At 32.9% G+C, this 7,500-nt stretch overlaps 1 protein-coding gene across 1 annotated transcript in view; it reads left to right on the top strand.

The window, feature by feature from the left end:
- Window positions 1–7,500, top strand: part of 5-HT2A (5-hydroxytryptamine receptor 2A) — a 124,153-nt gene that overhangs the window by 1,410 nt on the left and 115,243 nt on the right. The window lies entirely within an intron of this gene.

Here is a 7,500-nt window from a genome sequence, read left to right as displayed (position 1 = left end):
TCGGTCTGTTCATAAAAACACTTTTCTAAAAAGATGTACTGACTTTCATTTGCTTTAATCCTAGCAAATAAATATTAAAAGCAAGCTGCTGATCAACTGAATGGCTATTATGATAAAACTTACATGCATATAAATTTATTTTTGAAAGTGTCCACTAGATAATTATTATTATTAAAATGTGAGGATGACTGATTGATTTATTGATGTAGTATCATATAATGGCGACACAACGACAGCTGTCAACAAACCGATAAAAAAAATATTGGGTTAATTGAATCTAATCTGCCCAAGCATATTGATCTCGATTGTCATTTGCGCACGCGCAAGCAGTTACTGAAGGCCCCCCATATTTTAAAATGGATACCGAATATAACTGACTGATGTAATATTATGGAGAGCCGTCGGCATACCATTGGTCACAGATGTTAGAAATGTGAAATTTGCTGAAATAATTGTTTCGTACTTAAAAAAAAAAAAAAACTTGAAATTTATTTTATGACGCAATATTACTTACGAGTCTATACGTATCTAAATATACTCCATAAGACTGTATGAGGCTCGAAAAGGCACCGATGAGCCTTGTGTAGTAAGTAAATGAACCAGTAAATCTTGTATAAATATTGGAAATATTCTGCACAGGGGTGTCATCCACAAACCAGCTATTGAACGATGAATATGGCAGTGACTATTGTTCCTGTTTTCTCTGGAATCACTTCTTTATTAGACGGAAACTGATTATTATCGTTAATTAAATGAGATATATCAGAATTACAGGGACAATGGGAGAACTAGGAAACCATTGATTTTGGCTAAAAGACAAAAGACAATGACAAGAAAATAACTTATTTTTAACCAATATAACTCAAACCAAAAGGCAACGGTCCAATAAACAAATGAATAAACAGATATACCAGAAAATAATTAATAAACAGGTTTCAAAGGAAAGAGATAAATAGAATATAAAAAAAGAAAGAGACTCAGAAAAAAAACCTGCTTCATTAATCAAGGTGACAATAACTGGATAAAAAAATGTCAATTGGGTCTGCTCCGCTCATTTATTCTTATCTTAGCTTTATTTTTGTTTTCTGACTATTTACCTCCTTTTCAAGTATCATCATCTTTCTCCATTTGATATTGTTCTTTCCCTTGGCAGTATTTCATTCTCTCTCTCTCTCTCTTTTGCTCTATTTTATCAAATACAGATTTCTCTTCCCCATTGTTCTATTTTCTAAAGTCTTCTGTCCTCTCTCTCTCTCTCTCTCTCTCTCTCTCTCTCTCTCTGCCAAAAAGGAAACTGATAGCTACTCTGTCCTGGCTAGCAATGAATTGAACCAATAAGGAAAAATGTTGTCCAACTGCTTTTTCTTTAACAGATTCAAAGTATCTGCATAAACTAATTTCTAATAATAATGATTATTATTACTACTGTTAATATCGTTATTAGTGCTGTCCTCCGAAGAGTTTCATAAATCATTATTTGCTATGACCTTTGTGTTCTCAACTGGAATAATGCTAGGAAAATAACAGTATCTATGATAATAATGCGACAAATACTTGATTGAGATGAAATTCTTATTGTTTTCGCACTGATTTTATTGTTGTTATTATTATTATTATTATTATTATTATTATTATTATTATTATTATTATTATTATTATTATTATAATAATAATAATAATAATAATAATAATAATAATAGAAATTATTACAATGAACTCCTAGAATCTACACTATAGTTTAGACTGAAGGAACACTGCGATCTTTGTAGTGTGCCCCTTACCAAATCTGGACATGAAGGAATTAAGACTTTCCAAATATGAAAGAACAGCACCCTCTTCATTGCTCTCTGTTTGTAACAAGAATTCAAGCTCTTATCTCTCCCTTCCCCACATTCTCTCTCTCTCTCTCTCTCTCTCTCTCTCTCTCCACTAAAGGTACTTGATAATTCTCTATCTATTAAGCTCACTCTACGATGTGAATACACCAGTCTCTCTCTCTCTCTCTCTCTCTCTCTCTCTCTCTCTCTCTCTCTCTCCCCACTGAAGGTACTTGATTATTCTCTATTTATTAACTTCACTGTACGACGTGAATACACCAATCTCTCTCTCTTTCTCTCTCTCTCTCTCTCCATTAAAGGTACTTGATTATTCTCTGTTTATTAAGCTCACAGTATGATGTGAATACATCAATATATATCTCTCTCTCTCTCTCTCTCTCTCTCTCTCTCTCTCTCTCTCTCTCTCTCTCCAGCCAGGAACAACGAAAATTCCTCGCATCAAACCTAAAACATTAATCATTCCCTAAAACCCCAATCATTACTGTGTCCCAAACTCCATACAAGTCTTAAAATCGCATTTCACAAATAATTCTGACTGATTTCAGACTTCAAAGTGACGTCAGAACGCTACTGCATATTGCACAAAACATTATCCGGGAAATGAGAGATGCCGCAATAATGTACAAGTAACAATACAATAATAATTAAATAAACATAACATCTAAGTACATAGACTGGTTTAAAATTATCAGTCCCAGAAAATATGCTAAACTAAAATCAATTCTTATTATTATTATAACTATAAACACCTACTCATTTATGAAGAAAGAAAAATATCCATTTACAGACTCAATAGATGATAAACATGTTAAAATACTGATGAAAATATCCAATAAACGAGTGAAAACATGTCTGATAAACACCAATTAAAAGCTAAATCGATTATGCATAAGCACACAGCGCTCGAACAGAATAAACAATCTTCCACTTGATATAAAAAAAGAAACCAAAAAACTGAATAAAGCAAAAACAAACCGTGGAACACCGGGTCACTAAAACGTCGAGCAGTTTAGTGAAAATAATAATTCAGAAATTATAATCAAAACATCAACTTACAATTGAATTGAATATAGAATTTAGTTGAGGCCACACTGGGACCTAAGAGGTCACCAGCGCTGAAAACGGAAATTGACACTAAAAGGTTTGTTGGAACAGGACAGAACCCCGCAGTTGCACTATGAACCACCAAGGTAGTTGGAGCAAGATAAAGAAAAAGAGAGTATGAAAGGAGGCATATGAACGTAAGAGTTGCAACTAAATGGCCGAAGGCACGCTGCAAAGACCCTTATGTAACGTCTACAGTGCACCGCATGAGATGCACTGACAGCACTACCCCCTACGGGGACATCAACTTAGAAATGAAATAAGCTACGAACCATCGTGACACTCAGGCCTCGGGGTGATGGTATTACATTTAAAGCATGTCTCTGATGACCTGAGCAGTGATTATATATAAAAATAAGTAGCTACGAGGGTTGAGGCTTTCCTATAATTAGCGTCGCTGACACGTCTCCCATCGTGCCGAACGAGGTATATATTTATTCCTAATCCAAAAAGGTACACTTTCAGGTTAATTAAGGTTAATCCTGAGAATGGGCATACTCGAGCGTGCTGTTCAGCTACCTATTTTTTTTATTTTTTTTTTTTTTACAAGTGACTTTGTTTTCGAGTAATGTATGTATGTTTATGAATGCATATACTGTATGTATGTATGTATGTATGTATGTATATGTATATGTATATATATACTGTATGTATGTATATATATATATATATATATATATATATATATATACACACCCACACATATGTATACACATATTCTTTAATTAAAATTTGTACTGCGTCACACGAAAATGAAATGTACAGCAGGGTCCAGGTGTAATGTTTTGGTGCTTGTGTTTTGCTTTTGTACTGCCGAATGGAGGGAGATGATACACAATCTGCTTTTACTGTGACCCGAGGTCACTTTACTTAATCATTCACCCACAAGGCTATGGCAGCACCGATCAAAAAATGCCAAATCTACTAGATTATCACCCTTTTTACTGAAAAGTTTGAATGGCGGTAAGAAAATATGGCAACAGTGCTAATCGCCACTGACACTCAGACTTTTATAGCCAGGCTATAGGGATTACCTGGTTGTTAGTTGACTGATGTGAGTTACAGATGAGTGGATATGTGTACCACCCTACCGTTATTCAAACGGCAGGGCCTCAACGAGGTAATCTTCACACAACAAGGATGAAACCCCAGTCAGGGCATACTCTCTCTTTCTCTCTGACTTCTCTCTCTCTCTCTCTCTCTCTCTCTCTCTCTCTCTCTTGTCTCTCTCTTCTCTCTTTTGTCTTTGGTCTCTTTGACTCTTTTAATTTTCTCTCTTTCTCTCTGACTTTAATTCTCTCTCTCTCTCTCTCTCTCTCTCTCTCTCTCTCTCTCTCTCTCTCTCTCTCTCTCTCTCTCTCTCACATAGACACACACACACACACACACAACCTCTTGCTTTTCGTACATCGTATATTCAAATGGCTAAATTCTGGGGCTATTGTCATCTTGCCATCTTTATACACAACGTCAACTTACGTCCAATAAAACGATAAAGGAACCATTATAACGTGATATATAGCCGTTACTGTACCATGCAACAACGAAACTTTACAATGTAACTGACATTCAAAAGTATTTGCTACGCATTAGCTTGATAATGATAAAGTGTCTGGAGAATGTATATTTTTTTTTCATTTCAGAGTATTATTATTATTATTATCATTATTATTATTATTATTATTATTATCCCAGTCGTTCCTGCAGTATTTGCAGCACCTGTAGCAACAATAATAACAGGAATATCGATAAAAGAAACACAATAAAATAAGCATGGGTATATCGTCGCATATGTGTAACATAAAAAAAAAACTGAACACGACTTTTCAAACGCATTCAAACAATGAACATTCTGTCGGCACACAAACACAAAACTGAAAATATCGAACCTTGGAAGAAGTATTATAAAATCAGGCATTTGTCGTATACAGAAATGCATGACTGTGTCTGAAGGCTTGTATAAATGTCTATACATATGCATGAATGTACATTTGCATTCAACTCCTAGCATGAGAATATGAGAGACTGTTGATCCAGGCAATAACAGAGACGGCTACTGACTTCGCGGAATGGATATCCCTGTCAATAGTCACAAGCTTAGGGAGTAGAGAGAAATACATACATAAATACTGCATATATACATGCATACATACAAACATACATACACGCGTGCGCGCACACACGCAGACATATACATACATACACATATATACGTTTGTGTGTATGTATACATGCTAATTTTTACAATATACCTTGAATAATCTAATGTATATATATGTATATATTCGTATCCCACTAAATCCACGTCAGAAAGTAAGTGAAATTGAAAATGTAGAATAAACTCCGAAAGTAGTTGTTCAAAGTCCCGGCTTTCACTCACCTTCTGACGTGGCTTTAGTGATGTTCTCAAGCACGTGTCCTTCGTGTTGCATTGTGTATATATATATATATATATATATATATATATATATATATATATATATATATATATATATATATATATATATAATTACACACATATATATTTGTGTATGCATACATACAAACTGTTACAGTACACCTTGAATAATCTTATTTTATTCCTAAAAAATAATAATAATGAACACGGCACATTTGTTTTCTGAACACTACATGAGAAAAGAGTCCCATCTTGTGCAGTTTTTCCAAGAACGTTAGTATAACAATACAGAATCCTTCAGCTTTCAAAGGACCCTGTTTCCTTCGTCGGAACAATTTCTAGTGACTAATATTTCATATACCGAGGGAGAAGGATGTCCCAGGAATCTAAAGCACTGTGTCCTGTTACACTAAGATACTTAACAAAAAATAAGAGCAAACAGTATATGGTTTTGATTCCCTAATAATAATAATAATAATAATAATAATAATAATAATAATAATAATAATAATAATAATAATAATAATAATAATAATAATAATAATAATACAAGCTTTGGTATTATTAACTAGATCTGCTTGAAAATGTAAGAAGAATATTCTTTCAAAACATCTTGAGAAACACGTCTCAACCAGCTAAAAAAATGGTAAAGCTGCTACGATCTTATTTAGATCTACCTATAAACTGCAACATCCTACAGATATAGATGGCGTTTTATAGATATATGTATAGCCGATAAAGAAAATGGCTGCCAGGCAAAGTTAATGATTAAATATGCTGTGCAACAGCAACACCTATTTAGTAATGAAACAAAATGACTCGCTTATCAGATTTTAATAAATATATTAGAGTTAATTTTGCATTGCCCTTATTTGGAAATTTATCAAATGCAGTCCTTAAGAAGGAAAGCAAATTATTAATGAGAACACAGAAACAAACAGAATGCCTTTCCCAGTGCAATATTTATGAAAATTTTCTGCGAGGAAATTATTATTATTATTATTATTATTATTATTATTATTATTATTATTATTATTATTATTATTATTATTATTATTACTTTATGGTCATAACACTATTAGAAATACTATTAAAGGTCCAATAATTAAAACATTGTTCATATTCTTTAATAATAATAACAACCGTTACAATAACAACTGTAATAACAAACATATCAGCCTGCTTTTACTAATCGCAATTCAGACATAAACTTTGCCAAAACATCCACAAACGTAGCTGTCATTAACCAGAGCTCTCTCTCTCTCTCTCTGACAAGCAAAAGCACTGCTCTTGTGACTAAAACTCTGCTCTCTTACAATCTCTCTCTCGCAATTCTTACTCTCTCTCTCTCTCTCTAAACACACACACACACACGCAAAACGTCCACGAAAAGACACTGCTCTTGTACCACCAAATTACAATATTGTCATGAGACGCAGTCATTCAAAATGTTTTGCAAATGTTCCAGAAGTTTTCGTTCACCTAACGTAATTCGGATTACGATGTGTTATTAATCGTATATATTTCAACAGTGATTTCGTGGAGAAATATTACTTGAATATTATTTGAATAACAAAATAAGCAAAATCTATAAAAAAAAAAATCTCGCCAACTAAACACGCGTAAAGTTTAAACTCTCTTCACGTGCACGATTATAAGTTGCGCCATAATCATTAGTTGTAAAGACAATGTTTCTACTGTCACTTGAATGGAATGCTCTCTTCGGAGGACAACCCCATTGTGTATCAAAAAGAAAACGGACAACCGATGAAAATAGCAAACGAAAAACAAGAAATATATTTCAATAAAAATAAGCGAATAGAAACTGGACTGTACGAGTCATCACTGATGAGCATACACAAATATATATAACTGTCTATTTATCAAAATATCTATCTATCTATATATACGTATATATATAAATATATATATATATATATATATATATATATATATATATATATATATATATATATATAAAAACTATAAGTATGTATATATACAGACACACAAACACACATATATATGTACATATGTAATAATGTAAAAATCTTTTACTTATGTATGTAAGTATGTATGTATATAGATGAAACAATGTAAGAGAAAAATAAGAAATTGACAACAGAATTGCCCTTTAAGAAGGACCCACCACTAGTGTTC

Source organism: Macrobrachium rosenbergii, chromosome 5 (assembly GCF_040412425.1).
Source record: "Macrobrachium rosenbergii isolate ZJJX-2024 chromosome 5, ASM4041242v1, whole genome shotgun sequence".
Lineage (NCBI taxonomy): Eukaryota > Metazoa > Arthropoda > Malacostraca > Decapoda > Palaemonidae > Macrobrachium > Macrobrachium rosenbergii.
The sequence above is the reverse complement of the archived record's forward strand: the minus strand, read 5'-3'. Positions and strand labels throughout refer to the sequence as shown.